Raw genomic sequence first — 15,560 nt, forward strand, 5'->3', positions numbered from 1 at the left:
AAAAGCCCTGCTCTCCATTGTCCATCAGTAATGACTTGTCAACATTTCCTTAGCTAGGGTTGTGGACTGTTGCCCATTTCCCTTGTTCTACACTGAGTTTTTGTCTGATTGAGTTTGCATGGGTCTTGAGCATGCTGTCACTATTGTTGCAAATTCATGTGAACAAGCATCCAGTAGCTCAAAAACCTCTGTTTCTTTACATTCATTGACAAACCCTGGCTCTTACAATCTTTCCATTGCCCCTTCTGTAATGTTCCCTGATCTGTGGGTGGGTGAAATTTAATATAGGAGTCCTGTCCAGGAACATGCATTATACAGTCTATTATTCTCTAAAACTTAGCCAGTTGTGGCCTTCTATGTACCTCTTACTGTACTGATGAGAGTCAAATGATGTATTAGTATTCTCTCTATGCCATGTTTCACTATGAACATTAGGTGTAGAGGTTCATCTGTAGATGTATCACTTAGGACATCTCTCAGACATATTCTCTGTGTGTGACCAGCTGAAGAACTCTGTAATAGCCTCCATCTGTTATAAAAAGAAAATTCCTTGACGACTGTGCATGATATACTTATCTGTAAATATAAGGATCTATATTTAGCACATGGTACGAAATTTCTTTGGTCTAGAGCTATGACAGAGATAGGATTTTCTCTAGGATCTATGACCTCTCCAGCCATGTGCATTGTGCTGTATTTACAGAGCCACCCATGAGTTCCCTCTCATTGAGAAGCTTTTCAGTCCAACTAGATAGGTGTTGATTACCCCTTAGATAAAAGTGCTATCACACAAATAGAGGTAGTTTCTGTGCCAGTCATTCTGGTTATTAGGCTTTAGAATGGGGTTGAAACATTGATTGATTTTCCCCCTTAAGGACTTGCATAGCTTTTTCTAGAACTATGAAATCTAGTATGCAGGGAGAATGTTTCCAGGTCAGTTCCAGCTCCATTTTCCAAATTCCATGTCCAAAGTATGTCCTGTCTTCAGTAATAGTTTTTTTTTTCAAAAATATTTTATTTATTATTTTATTTATTATTTTATTTGGTGTGTGTGAGTGTATTTTCTGTGTGAGTATAAGTGCACCCATGTCATCCAATGCCTGTGGAGGTGAGAATAGGGCTTTGGATTCCTCTAGATCTGGAGTTACAGATGGTTATTAGTCACTATGTGGGTACTGGGAATCTAACCTAGGTCCTGTGGAGAGCACCCAAGGCTTTATCCACTGAGCCATCTCTCTAGCTCCAGCAATGGAACTTCCATTCAAGTTCTGGAATGTAATCAAGGACTGTGGCAATAGCCAGTGTTATTTGGGGGTTCTCATGGACTACCCTTACCAACAACTCAAAGGAAGGTTTCTACTGTCTCGTCCTGTGTTTCTTGTTATATAGCCTTCAGGTACGCACATGTACTCATGTTCAGATATTATATGTGCATTTTTCAGGGGGGGGGGTTGTGTAAATACATTTTCTTCTGGCTTTGTATGCCATCTAAACTTTATTTATCCCCTGATCTAACCTCCCTCTTCCCACCCCAGTTTAAGCACCCTCATTTCCCCTATTTCCCCTCGATTACTGTCTCCCATTATTTCCTCTCTCTTCAGTTCCTTCTTCCCCTTTCCCCCACGGCCGTTGTATGTCCTCCCTCCTCCCTTCCCAGTTGAATACCCTCATTGTCTACTTTCCCCCATTGGTAAATTCTGTTTCTTACTATTCCCATCACTCAGGATCATTCTTTCCTTTACTGCTATGCTTCTGTTCCACCTTCTTGGCTCCTGCTGTTGCATCAGGATATAGAATCACATATAAGGGATGGGTGCTAAGAGCCTCAAATAAGAACATATATCACTTGCTTTTCTGAGTCTGTGTTACTTCACTTAGTATAAAAGTATCAATGTCCATCCACTTACCTGCAAATTTCATAATTTTCTCTTTCCTTACTTATGTGTAGAACTCCATTGTGTAAATGCACCACATTTTCATTATCCATTCATCAGCTGAGGGACATTTAGATTGTTTCCGTTTCTAAGCTTTTGTGAAAACAGTAGCAAGAAACATGAATGTACAGGTGTGTCTACTGTAGGATGAATTCTTTGGGTATATGCCAACGAATAGTATGACTGGATCATAGGGTAGATTCTTTGATAGTTTCTTAAAGAGTTCTCCACACTGCTTTCCATAGTGGTTTCAGGAGTTTGCATTCCCACCAGCAGTCAATGAGTGTTCTCCTTTCTCCGCATCCATGCTAGCATTTGGTGCCTTTTGTTCTTCTTATCTTAGCTAGTCTGTCTGGGCCAAGATGAAATCATAAAGTGATTTTTATTTGCATTTTTGTAATTACTAAAGATGTCAAGCAATTTTTAAGGTGTTTCTTAGCCATTTTTATTCTTTGTTTAATAACTCTCTGTTCAAGTCCTTAGCTCACTTTTATTGAATCATTTTTTTTCTTGTTTCTTTTTTTTTTTTGAGTTCTTTCTACATTTTTGATATTAATCTTCTGTGGTATGTGTACCAGGTGAAGATTTCCTCCCACTCAATGGGTTTCCTCCAAACTTCCTTGGTTGTCTCTTTTGCAGTACAGAAGCTTTCCAGTTTAATGCGGTCCTCTTGCTCAATCTTGACCTTATTGCCTGAGCAACTGATGTCCAGTTTAAAAAGGGCTTTCTTATGCCTACATCTAGTAGTTTCTAACAGTTTCAGAGTTTCAGGTTTCATATTAAGGTTATTGCTCAATTTGGAGTTGACTCTTGTGTAAGGTGAAAGATAAAGGTCCAATTTCATCCTTCTATAGGTGAAGATCCAGTTTTTCCTGCACAGTTTGTTAAAGATGCTGTTTTTGCTCTGATGTGTGTTCTTGGCACCTTTGTCAAATCCCGGAGGCTGAAATTGTGTGTACTCATGTTTAGATCTCCTCTTCTATTCCAATTATCTATGTGTCTGTTTCTGTACTAGTATCATACTGTTTTTATGACTATAGCTCCATGATATATTTTGGATATAATTGGGATATAGATTGGGTATAATGATAGCTTAGCATTGCTCTTCCTTTTTTTTTTTTTTTTGGCATTGACTTTGACAAGTCAGGTCTTATTTAAGTCCATTTATTTATTTACACTTCTGCAAACTATGTAACTACATAAAGATGTAAGCATAAGAGTTTAAGATTACAAACAAAAAATCCTAAATACCTTCTTTTATTACTAAAAGAAATGATTTTATAGCTATTTTAAGCTTTCTTATCTATGCAATTTATTCAGAAGATTGACATACAAGCATAAAGTTCTGAGTACATACATAGGAATTTACTAGTACTTTGTTTCCAACATAGTGACCTTTAATTGTTTAAAATGTTTGCAGTGGGGTTTATTTTTATTTAAAGTCTATTTTGTCAGATACCAGAATTGCAACACCTGCTTGCTTCTTAGTGCCATTTGCTTGAAATATTTTTTAGATCCTTCACCCTCAGGCAGTGCCTATCCTTGAAGGTGAAGTGAGTTTCTTGAAGACAACAAAAAGTTGGATTTTGTTTCTTAAGCCATTCCACTAGCCTTTGTTTTTAGATCCGGGATCTGAGGACATTGATATTTAGTGGTCAAAGGACACTTCCAGTTAGCACTCAACCCCTTCCTCGAACTCTTACATTCTTCAACAAAAGTCCTTGAGCCTTGGTGGGGGTGGTAGGTATGGGATGATTTTCCTCCCATTCAGGTAAGGCACTGAACTTTCAGGTCTCTGTGTCATCTGTTTTCCATGTGCTGTTGGCCAATTTCAGTGGGATTCCATCTACTATAAAAACACAAACACGAGTTTGTATTCATGCTCAGATGCTGAGGAGCTCAGAAGGTGGGCGACTGTGACCAGTGATAGTCATGCATATAGAGATTAGAAATGCATGTGAAAACGTCTCAATGTCAATTGCTTTGGAATGAATTCTTCTGTATGAAAAAAAAAAAGTTGTGCTGTAAAGTATTCCTTGAGAAATGTTTATAATTCTATGAGAATGTAAATAGTTTCACAGTAATTGTTTTCCAGTTAGAATATTCTAACTTAATTGCAGCGCAGTCTCTTTAATTTCTTGTTCATTAATTTTTAACTAACTTCGTAAAAGAATAAGAATAAAAAAATGTGATTTATTTTAGAAAAAGTTACCTGGACTGCTGAAAAGAATGTATATTCCACAGCTGTTGGATGAAATATGCTATAGACATTTATTAAAACTACTTATTCTATGTTGTAATTTAAAAAAAAAGTTAAAACCTCATTCAATTTTATGTCTTATAAGGGTTATACTGAGTTCAATATTGTATAACTGTATTAATTTAACTGTGAACCTCAAAATTTACAGCTAATTTTGAAAGAGAAGCATCTTTGCTCTGGAAATTGTTATTGAATATGTTAATGCTGTAAAAAAAAACACAAACAGCAAAAAGCAAGAATATTTAAACAGTGCCTGCTATAATAACTTAACCTATGGGCATAACACAAATGCTTGGATGGTACTTTAGCAGGTGCATCACATCCATCTAACAAAGCAGTTGCCGTGGCTTCCCACTGGGTCCATATTCTCTGCCACAGGGGGTTGGCCTGGTCTACAGTACCAGGTGTGTCTTCCACCCCTAGGAGTGGGCATTATATCTAATCAAAAATTTGCTGGCTGTACATACTCCAGCCGATCCACTATTGCACTAGCAGGCACATCTTGTTTGGTATATTGATAGTGCAGCACATGGGGTCCGTTGTTGAACAAAATTATAAGGGACAATTCTCCCCCAGTCATCTGCGTATCACGTTTTGGCACCATGAAACCACCCATGCCACTAGTGGCAGAGAGTTTCCAGCTTAGTCCAAGCTTGATTTCTCCCTTGTCTGTACTCATACCATGCAGTGTCTTCAGCAACAGGATTTTCTGTCTACTTCCAGTGTACAACCAATATTATTGGCAATGGCATTTATTGTTTCCGGGACCCTTAGGCCCTTCAGGTCAACACCTTTTGTGGGGGGGGGAACCCACCTCTGTGACTGGGATTTTCATTTAACAACTATATTGTTCTAGAAGGTTTTTCTTCCATCCCTGTAGGGTTCCTTCTGTGCTTATGGCTTTTTTTTTTTTTTACTATGTATCTGGAGAATTTTTTCCCCTTTATTCCCATAGTTCTTTGTATAGTCCCTCCCCCTTTAACTACCTCTTTTCACTTATTTCTCCCTAGTAACACCTTTATCCAACTATTCTTCTTTCTTGGTTTCCTTCTTTCCCCTTACTTCCCTGTTTCCCTTCCATATTCCTGGTCCCTGCAGTTACATCAGGATATGCACTCACTTATAAGGATTTGGTGTTAAGATCCATAAATGAAGGACAACATATTTCTTTTGTTTTTCTGAGTCTGTGTTATTTCACTTAGTATAACTGTTTCTAGATCTATCCATCTATCTGCAAATTTCATTATTTAATCTTTCTTTACTGCTGAATAGAACTCCAAGTACAATTAGATTATAAACTAAATACTTCATATCAAAGATTTATTTTGGACCCTGGGGGACTTGAAAATTTATTCTTAGAGGACCCAAGATGAACATAATAAAGGAATAGGAAGATGAATGACTGAGTCAAAGCTCTGAGAAGCCTAGTGTGGGTAAATAAAAACAGGAAAAGTTAGAAATATTTCCTGTGTTTAATCTGAGTAGGCATCAAACTGACTTTTGGAAGAATATAGCTAATAGATGAAGCTGCAAAAATCTAAGCAGGAAACAAGGAGATATTGGCGTATGGATGTATCAAGATTAGGGAATAAAGATACCAAGGATGGAGGATGGTCAGCAATATTACAGGTAGGAAAACACATGAAGAGAGTAGGTGAAGAAGACAAAAAAGAATATAAAATTATAAAGTTGTTTGACTCAAAAATGAACTGTTGAAAACTTTTATAATTTTCTAGTGTTGAGACTTTATATAGCATGACAATTAATATCTTTAATTAAGAAAATCCATAGGGCAGTGGCATTAAACCTTGCCAGCTCAATCTAATGACATTTAAGAAGATTAGAGAAAGGCTTGGTAGTACATGCCTACAATTCTACCGTTTGGGAAGCTAAGACAGAAGAATCAGGAGTTCTAAGCCATTTCACTATTTTGTGAGACCTTGAATTTACAAAAAGTTCCCAGGTAAACTTAATCAGGTTGATTCAGTGTAATTGGATGTGGAACTATCATCAATAATTTTGAACCCTTCTCACGGAGCAGTCAGGGCCATAAAGAATGAAATTTGGAGGCATAAGTATGTATGAGATCACCACCTGGCAAAGTAAATAATCCTCCAGGTACAATGTCGAGTCATCAGTGTTGACTGAATAGGCCCCAGACAGGAGGAAAAAATAGATACTGCAAGAGTCAAAAGACCAAGAAAGAAAAGAATTCACATAAAAAGGATACTCAATGGGCTAACTGTTCAGACACAATTAGGATGTAGAATGAAAGGTTCAGGTTGGCTGATATGCAAGTTAGCAGCTCACTGAAGAATTACTTTAAAGAATTAACTCTCAAGAATGTGGTAAAGATTATGTTACAACTGATTAAAAGAACGGATTTTTAAAAAAGAAAAAAAAGAATTAGCCAACAAGAAACAGTCTTTGGAGAAGAAGTGATTTGAAAGCAGAAAACGAACTTGGATTGAAGGAATTTGACATTTTACAATGTGGTAGATCTGTGAACATATTAAGCTGAAGGAAAGAGAGTAGAGTGTTAATGAAGGATCAAAGTGCATGTAAAAAACTGGTGAACCAGTGTCTTAGAGGCAGGTACAAAATATGTACACAGATTAGTCCTAGCACAAACAGAAATTTCATTCTTGGAAAATGCAATGAAACAGCAATACTGATTCAGAATTCTCTGAAAATTAAGAGAAAAAATCATGTTCTTAAATATTCAAAATGGAATATGGACCTTTAGGATATTGAAGAACATAAGAGATAGTTTCATGTGAACTGCAAATATCCAGTCCCCCTCTCCCTCACACACAGATTTTAGAGTAGCAGTGGGCAGTAAGTGAGAATACATAGTAAAATTAATTTTAAATCTCTTTGCTATCCTTTTTATATTTTATTTTTTATTTTTATTTTATATGTATGCATGTAGGTAGGTGCACCCATGTCATACAATGCCTGCGGAAGACCGAAGAGGCTGCTGGATCCCCTGGAACTGCAGTTATGGACAGTTATTAGCTGCCATGTGGGCACTGGGATTCAAACCCGGGTCCTCTGCAAGAGCAACCAATGTTCTTAAATGCTGAGCCAACTCTCCAGCCCCCTCCTTGGTATCATTTTAACTCACCTTTCAATAAGGTTCTCTACTTAACCAAGTGGGTGTTGGATGACTGAGAAATAAGTTTGTTGTATGTGTAAATCATGTTGGAATTTGGCCAGGGAAAAAAGTGAAAGGTTTACTGATTCCAAAATATTTTATAAGGTGTTAATTCATGTAACATTATAAAAATAAATCATGACTGGAAGACTAATTGCTGCATTAATAAAGAAAACCTACGTGGGGATAGTTGGAAACGAATGCACCAAAACACTGACTGTGATGTTCTGTAATACACTGTCTGTTAGATAAGTTCAAAAGTGAAAGAAAACATAAATGAGAATGGAGAATGATGTTAGAATTTAAAATTAAGCACGAATACCAAAATTGCTAGGGATTACAGTAAGGGGTAATAATTTATGGATTTAGAGTACTTAACAGCATGTGAAACTACTGTGTTAGAAAATCTACAAAAGGAGTATAGCTTAATCTGAAAAGACGACTAAGTCAAATATACTAAACATTAAAAAATTATTTTCAGATATTTTATATAAACATTTGACAGGAATTGTTCACTGAAATACTAATCAGATCTTCCAAATAATACAATTAGAAAACCTGGCTGGCTAAACACTACTGTAACTGGGCTCTTGAATGTCGCTGTACAGCTCCATCTATTTAAGGCTTAAATCGCAGCATACTACTCCACAGGGTTGTAGAATAATACTCAAGAAGTAAAATCTAGTAGATCATTGTGGAGAAGCCATTGAATGGAATATCCAGACCTCAGAACTTTCTCCCTTTCTAGCTACTGAGCTACCCTGATGTGATTCCCTCTTCTAATACCTGATCAGTCCATGATGCATTGTCTTGCCACAGGCCTAAAAGCAGTGGGGCATGGAAATCAAGAACAAAAATAAACATTTCCTGCTTTTAACTGGATTATCTTAGGCATTTTTTCATAGTTATAGAAATTACATACACACACACACACATGCACAATGAGAAAAGAAGAAAACTTCACTTAATACTATCAAAACTTAATGACTATACTCCCTTTCTGTTACATGTACTAGAAACTGCCAAAATTGCATTCTACAAATATTTTAAGCCAGATTAAATTGTAATTTTTGACATAATTTCCTCAGATTAATTATGTAATAATGAAATTAGTATTAATTTTCCCTTAATTTTAGTTATTGCATTAAATAGATAGGCAATTTCTATTTGGCTCTCTACCCAGTACACAAAAATCCTATGCCATTGTGTATTAATTGTATTGGCTGAAATATACTTCTTTCTTGGCATCAAAAAAAGATACACTCAGATTTCAAAATACAATAATGTATAATTAAACCAGAGATAACCATTGTTTTGTAGTGTTTGCTTTGTATATCCATAGATAAGCATTATATAAAAATTAGAACTGTAATAAGAATTCAGTAAAAGAAATTGTGAATATACATTTCAAACTCAAGTTTTTCCCTCTTCGAAGCAATTTTAAAAAAGCATTTACACATGTGTGAGTCAGGTATCCTTCTAAGTTGAGCAATGTAAAAGAAAAGCAATTAAATCATTTTTCAGTTTGAAAGGGGGCAGTTTCATTTAGGTCAAGCTGACATATGAACTTGCCTAAAATCAGTGTGCTCATCTTTTACAATAGAATGTATCAGCCAAATTGAAGGCTAGTTCCTGGGTTGAAAATAACTTGAAACCAGAAAATAAATGTTTTCATTGCTTAGGATGGTATAAATCATTTTGTCATTCCTTTCATATTTCCTGATATCTAATGGTAAGCAATTCCACAGGCAAAAATCAAATGGTTTGAATTGCAGTAAACTGACGACATGTAATTAAACTCCAAGTTAAAGTTATAGAGATATATATTTCAAAGTGTTGGGGAGTAGAGACATACTGTAGTGTTCTTAGGATAATAACAAAATGAAGGGTTTAGGCTGAGTTACGTAAAAACTAAATTACATAGAGATTTGATGCACGTCCCCACAGGAGAAAAGAATCCAGTAATCACTTTCCAGTAAGACAGAAACATAGTCCTGGGGTTGGAGAGATGGCTTATCAGTCAGGACCACCTGCTGCCCTTGTAGAAAACCCAAGTGGGAATCCCAGCACCTCCATGGTGGCTAATAACTGTCCATAACTCCAGTTCCAGGAAATTCCAATACCATCTTCTGTCCTCCATAGGCATTGCATGATAAAGGTGCACTTGCATACATGCAAGCCTAACACTCAGACACATGAAATAAGAGTAAATAAATGCAATAAAGAAAAGATTTTCGATCTCCCTGTAAACACTGAACATGATTTCATTTATTAAAAGATTCTCTTGTCATTATTACCATTGACCTATAAGGAAGAGAATTTTATGTCACATAGATTTGATTTCAAATTTGTAGGTTAATAGAGCAAGTTTATTGGCCCCTAAACTGTACTGGTATTAGCTGAAGCCAACTTGAATCACATGGTAATCATTCTTTCTGGTATCTTGTTTTCACAAACTATACTGCAGTGTTTTAAACACAAATATGTTGAGTTAATTTTGCTGAGTATAATTGTAACCTTAAAGACATAGCGATATCTGATACTGTTCCTTTGGAACACAGTCTTATTTAAATGAAATAAAGAAGGAAAAGTTATTCTACCACAATGGAGAAAAAGTTTTTAATACATCAAAGAAAACAACAGTGAGTCATAAAAGGTCACAAAATTAAGTAAGAGATTGTGTAGGCAAAGAATAATCTCAGAGATGTGCCAAACCAAAAATAAACAGAATAAGCTATCAAAAAATCTCTCTCAGAGAGAGGAAATGGAAAGTTCCCAAAGATAAACAACTGCTTTTAGAAACAAAGGGATAGAATATTTGGAAACCAATAGAGCACAATAAACAAATCAAATCATGTTTAACCTTTAAATATAATACAGTGTGATACAATATTTTTTCTAGCATCTCCTTACATTATGAAGCTGAAAAATATTTGAAAGCTTTGACCTGAGTGATGATGTCTGAATTGTTATGAAAAATTTTAAGAAACTATATTTACTCACATCCATAGAATTATGTAAATTTATATAAAATTTAAATTAATAAGCAAATGTTTTAATGGAGTATTAAATAAATTTAACTTTTATTTTCTATGGGTAAAGTTATACAAGATTACCTAGTCCATATTAGCTAATTACTAATAAGTAAGAAAGTATCCTCAAATATGGAAGCCTAAACATAATGCTATTTTATTGTTCCACAGTTTCTGTGATGCAGGAACCCAGAAACCCCTCAGCTTGATTTTCTCCTTAAAAAGATGTCTCAAGGTTTAAATATTGTCTTGAATAAGGATACAGTCTCATTTCAATTTGGGTAGTTTCCATCTCAAGCTAGCTCACAAACCTATAAGAAATAAAAATATGCACTGTATTGATTTTAAATTACAGGTAAAGCTCCAATAGTAGGATTTGTAAATTTTACTTTGAATATAATCTTTGAAATTAAAGTAAAAATACTCAAATCAAGAAGTTCGAAACAATGATAAATATTTGATTGCTTCGGTATGAACTCTAAGTGCTTCTGTTCCATTCATTTTCTCTTATTTATTCATTCTTCAACCTGAGCCCTCACATGCTCCTATGGCTATGACAGCTGCTATGGCTATTTGGTTTAATCAACTTGACACAACCTAGAATCATTTGAAAAAAAGAGTCTCAATGCAGGATTGTCTACATCAAGTTGGCCTGTGAGCTTGTCTATCACAGACTGTCTTAAGTTAATTATGCAAGAAGAGTCATTCAGTCTGCAATGGCTGGCACCATTCCCTCAGTTTGGGGACCTAGACTATATAAATGTACAGAGGGGGTAAGCACAAGTAAACATGATGTATTCATTTCTCTCTGCTCTTGACTGTGGATGAGTTATGACAAGCTGATTCAAGTTCCTGTCCCCTTACTTCCCTGTGAACTATAGACTGGAATTGTAGGACAAATAAACCCATTCTTCCCTAAGGTGCTTTTTCTCAGTGGATTTTATCAGTGGAACACTAATGAGCACAACAATAGCCCTCTTCTCATGTAGCTTCTATTATAGTGAGTGGAGATTTAAAAAAAAAAAACAAGCTAATAAACATTCAACATGTTGTTAGGTAGGGGTATTTCTATGAGAAATCAAAATATTTTTACAAGAAGATGGCTAATTTAAGCAAGATAGTCTTTTGTATTCCTTAAACATGGGCAATATCTGTTCAAATACCTGAAGGAAAGAAATTAAAAGTGTAAATAATGAAATGCAGAGCGTTTCAAGAAAAGAAAATGTATGTCTAGAATGATATGTCCCCACAATAGGATAAAGGAGAAGGTGGTTTGGAATTGTGCTAAGGGGATTCAGTGGTCAGGAAGAATGAACCCAAAGTTTTAATGGGCTCCACCAGGCAGAAACAGAGCTAGGAGTCCAGAAGAGTAAAACTAGGTGATTTATGGTTAAGACTGCACTGAGTTGTCTGCTGAAACCACTCAGGTGTGTGATGATAGCGACTTGAATAAAGGTGACAGTAATAAACATGATCAGGAGTGAAGATACAAGGTGAACATCCATGCCAGGGTGAAGATTTTTCTGAAACAAAACACTGTGTGTTGTATGACTGAAAAAAAAGAGATTTTTGTAGTTACTAAACTAAATAATTTACCTTAATCCATTGTTTTTATTGTGAGTGCTTTCAACTAAATGGGTTTATGATGATAGTGCATTAAAGGCATATCTCTTAAAGACACAATGGAAACTGAAATTACCTTTAAAATTTTCTGTTCCATGACAAGAGTACAAATCAAAATTCTGGAAAGGCAAGAAAAAAAGGAGCAGAAATTAATGTATTAGAAAAAAAATTCAAGGAATCAAAGAATCTAAGGGATGGTGCTTTGAAAATATAAACAAGATAGACCCTTAGACCAGTTAACCAAAAGAAAGAATCAAATCCAAACAAAATGAGAGATGAAAGGGGAAACATCATAATAGACAACAACAGAAAAATCCAGAACACTAAAAAGGAAGATTTTAAAAACCTAGACTCTATTAAATTTGAAAATCTAAAAGAAATAAATGATTTTTAAAATCCATTGAAACCATAAAAGTTAAATCAAGAAGAGATACACAGCTTAAAAAGACCCATAACACATTAGAAAACTGAAACAATAATACAAAGCCTCTCAAACGAAAAAAGTTCAGGCCATGATGGATTCACAGCAGGATTCTAGAACGATCTATAACTAATACCACTTAAATTATTGAAAAATATAGAAACAGAAGAACTCCTAAACTCCTTCCATGAAGCCAGTGTCATTGTAATACCAAAACCAGGTAAAGACACATCAAAAACAAAACACAAGAAAACTATAGGCCCATATCCTTAAGGAACGTAGATGCAAAACTTTTCAAAATATTCGCAAACCACATACATCAAAAAGATCATCCGCTGTGAACAATTTGGCTTTATTCCAGAGATGCAAAGGTGATTCAATAATATAAGTCAATAAATGTAATAATTTTTATAAATGGACTGTTGATAAAAATCACATTGTCATTCTCAATAGATGAAAACAATATTTTTTAACAAAATCAAAGATGCATTTATGTTAAAAGTCCTAGAGGGAATTGGACTGGAAGGAACATACCTCAACATAATTAAAGCTATATACAATAATCTTACAATCAACATTATTTTAAATGGAGAAAAATTGCACACATTCCCATTAAAGTCGGGAACCAGACAAAGCTTTCCACTATCTCCACTCCTTTTAAATATAGTGCTTGAAACTTTCTACAGCAATAGGACAAGAGAAGGAAATTTACAAAAGAGCTCAAATTATCCCTGTTTGCAGATGATATGATATCATGTGCAAGAGATTCCAAAATATCCACCAGAAAAACAGAAATGATGAATACATTTAATAGGTAAGTTCCAAAATCAATTTCCAAAAATTAGTAGCCTTTTCAAAAATTAGTAGGGAAACAGGGAGTGTTCATCTGGAATGAGAGGAGAGAGGGGCATTCAGTGGTCCATGGTGTGTGTGTTGGGGGAGGGGATTAAGAGAGGGGAATGAAGGAAGGTGGGTGTTATTGAGGAGACAGTAGTAATAATGGGGGTGCTGCAGCTTGGGAAAGGGAGGGAGCTTAAATTGGAGGAGAGAGAGTAGAGATGAGTGGAATTTGGGGAGCTAGGGAACCTAGAGGAAAATATGATGTCCCTGAAATCCCCTGAGAAATGCACATAGACTATCTAAACACTAGTGCACATGTATATCTTGGGCTGTTTGGCAAGGAACACACATAAGAGATCTCCCTTTGTGTGGGTCTGAGAGTGCTCTAAGAGACTTTCAAAATAACACAGGTTATTGCAAAATATTTTGGTTATCTCTCAGAACTAGAAAGATAGGACCTACTGTTGAAAACAGGACATACTGAGAAATATAGGACTTGGAGCAATGGAACAGGAACTGACCTTGAAGCCTTCTACTTGAAGTTTAGCTTTCATTTTTCTGGAAGATACTATGCAAAGTGTTAAAGGAAAAAAATCCCTCAGTAGTCCAACCCAGCCCTAAAGCCTAAAAACCATAATGACCAGGACAACAAACTACCTCTATTGGTGTAGCAGTGGTACTTTTATCTAGGGGGTAATAAATAGCTATTTCATTGAACTTGGAGTACTCTGGATGGGAATAAATTCCTGGATGGCACCATAAACTCAATTAAATACAGATGACTGGACAGAACATAGATCCTAGAGGAAAACCGATCTCTGTCATATCACTAGACAAATGAAATTTCTTACCACATACTAAATATAGACCCTGATAGATAAGCAGACTGTCCATCACTTACCAAAGAAGCATCTTTTTTGCAACAGAAGGAGGCTACTTCAGAATTCTATAACTGGTCAGATACAGAGAATCTATGTCTGAGAGGCCCAGTCCTATGCAACACATCTCCAGTTGAAACCTTACACTTAAGACTCATGGAACATAGTAGAATGCGGGGTAAAGAGAAAACTAGTACATTTCAAACTCTAATTAATGAAACTTCCTTATCCAACAGTGTGATGCACCCAAAAGGCAACAACTGACAAAGTTTTAAAGAATAAGAGACTGCAGAGTGTCTATCCCTGAATGGGATTCCTATATTAAACCTCACCTGGCCATGGTTGAGGGACCATTGTGAAAAAGGGGGCAGAAAGATTGTAAGAACACAGGGAAGCAGAGGCTTCCAGGTCACTGGAAGTTTACTGTGATGGTTTGAATGAGAATGTCCCCCATAGGCTCCAAGTATTTGGACATTCTGTCCCCAGTTGGTGATGCTGTTTTGGGAGGTCTTGGAAAGAGTGTCTATGTTGGAGGAAATAAGTCACTGGGGGCAGAATCAGAGAGTTCTTAAGCCTTGCCAGATCTCCAGTAGCTCTCTTGCTTCCTGTGCTAGCTTGAAGATGTGAGTGCTCTGATTTCTGCTACTGCTCCAGCTACCTCCTACCACCATGCCACCCCACCATGACAGACTGGTAATTCCCCTGGAACCGTAAGTACAATTAAATACTTCCTTCTATAAGTTGCTTGGGTCAGTGTTTCTATGACAGCAACAGAAAAGTAAACAAGACAGTAATTGGTATCAGAGTGTGGGATGTTGGGAAGAATGTGGAAGACTTTGGAAGTTTGGCCTAGAAAAGCGATTGAATGCTATAAGCAAAGCTTTATGGGCACGTGGAAGAAAGCAGTGCTGAGAACAGTGCAGTTCCAGAGGCAAATAGGGACTTAGGCAGCAATTGGGATATTTTGGCAGAGTGTGGGCCGGAGTCTGCCCACAGGCAAAAAGCTTGCCTGAGCCTAAGTTGAAAAGCAATGGACTAGTTTCTCTGGTGGAAGAAATTTCAAGACAGCCTAATGTAGAAATGGTGGCGTGGCTATTAACGGTTAATATTATGCAGATCTACAGTGAAAAAGAGCAAATGGGGCAGAAAGAAATGCAGAATTTACAATGTGATTGAAAATGAACACTAGGAAGATTAATGTTGGAGCCAAAGCATGTGCTGAAGGAGAAGATCCCTTTGATAAGGAGATTAAAGTGATTAAGGAGAGGCCCAGAGATACATACTTAAACAATGAAGAGAGTGCCTCCAGGGTAAGGCCACACCAAGCTAAGCATTGCAAATTGAGATAGAAAAATCCTGCAGATGCCACTGAAGAGAAAAGCTTCTAAAATGGATAAAGCTGGCTGGGGTCCATC

Source organism: Nannospalax galili, unplaced genomic scaffold (assembly GCF_000622305.1).
Source record: "Nannospalax galili isolate Female #2095 unplaced genomic scaffold, S.galili_v1.0 scaffold2149, whole genome shotgun sequence".
Lineage (NCBI taxonomy): Eukaryota > Metazoa > Chordata > Mammalia > Rodentia > Spalacidae > Nannospalax > Nannospalax galili.